The sequence below is a fragment of the Entamoeba dispar genome, genomic scaffold, assembly GCF_000209125.1.
Source record: "Entamoeba dispar SAW760 scf_1105229462897 genomic scaffold, whole genome shotgun sequence".
Classification (NCBI taxonomy): Eukaryota; Evosea; order Mastigamoebida; family Endamoebidae; genus Entamoeba; species Entamoeba dispar.
Genome location: NW_001855422.1, coordinates 1 through 1,302, shown reverse-complemented (window position 1 = coordinate 1,302; position 1,302 = coordinate 1). Strand labels below are relative to the sequence as shown.

Genomic DNA, 1,302 nt, shown 5'->3' with positions numbered 1-1,302 from the left:
ATCATATCTAATCAATCAGGTTATTAAAATAAATTCTAGTTGTTTATTTTAAATCAAAAAAATTAGAAAACAAACAAAAATAAAAGATGAAGAGTATTAAGACATAAAAAGAACAGAAAAACCATCAATTAAAGAAATCAAAAGATTGGTGAATGAAATAGCATTAAAATACAAAGTTTGTAGAATTGAATAAAGAAAATAGAAGAATTCAATATAAGAAGAATAGAAATACTAAATTAGTAGAGAAAAGAAGAAATAAAAGTAGAAATTGTAAAATGAAGTAAGATTAATAAAGAATATAAAAAGGCGTTGAAAAGGGTAAATAAATAAAGAAGAGAAAGAATAAAAAGGAGGAAAGAAATAATGAAGAAGTAGAAAGTTGAAGTTGTAAGAAAAAGAAAGAACAGATACAAGAAGAATAAAAAGAAGAAAATAAAGAAACAAAAACACAAGAATACAGAAAGTAAAAGTAAAGAAAAAAGGAAGAAAAAGAATCAAATTAAATAAATACAAATAGAAAAAGTTAATAAAGAAAAAAGGAAATGGTTGGGTGTATGTAAAATAGTATAGAAAGATAATACAGAAAGATATATTAGAGTAATAAGAAATAAAATAACAGAACACTAATGTATAAAACATAAAGACTGAATAGATGGACCAATAACAAGATAAAAATATATAAAAATGGAGAATAGAGTGATAAAAAGAAGAAAATAGACAAAAGAGTAAACAAGAAATAAGAAAATAAATGAACAGAGTAATAGAAAGAATAATAGAAACAGAAGGAGGAGGAACAATATCTAGAAGGATAAGATAATAACTGTAAAGAAAGAAATAAAAAATAAATTTATATTGAAGTACTTTAACCAACATGAGTACATCAAGAGTAGTTGAATAAAATCAGGAAAATAACACAATTTAATAAAAATAATAATGAATATCGAAGAATTAAAAATAGGAAGAAATAATTTAATGAAAAATAAATCAAGAATGAAATAATAATTATTATATAATTATTATTAAAGAAAGATAATAAAAGAAATAAAAAGGAAATAATCAATGTCAATATAATTTTTTATTGTTTATTTCTTTGGAGAGATTAATATCAGCATAATCATATCATAATATAATAAAAACAAAATAAATAAACAATAAGAAAAAGAAATGACATAAAACAATAGAGAGTAGAAAATAAGAGAGGATAAACAAGAAGTGATTATGTTGTTACCTGCAAAATTTTTATTTAAAATTTAACAAGATAAAATACCAAGTTAAGTTAATAAGCGATATGTAAACAAAATA

The 1,302-nt window shown here is 20.9% G+C and overlaps 7 annotated features.

The window, feature by feature from the left end:
• The first annotated feature begins 329 nt into the window (after window positions 1–329).
• Window positions 330–494: a microsatellite.
• Window positions 389–543: a microsatellite.
• Window positions 544–625: 82 nt separating this feature from the next.
• Window positions 626–773: a microsatellite.
• Window positions 666–846: a microsatellite.
• Window positions 847–920: 74 nt separating this feature from the next.
• Window positions 921–1,056: a microsatellite.
• A 65-nt stretch (window positions 1,057–1,121) lies between these two features.
• Window positions 1,122–1,206: a microsatellite.
• A 26-nt stretch (window positions 1,207–1,232) lies between these two features.
• Window positions 1,233–1,254: a sequence feature (AT_rich).
• The last annotated feature ends 48 nt before the right edge of the window (window positions 1,255–1,302 follow it).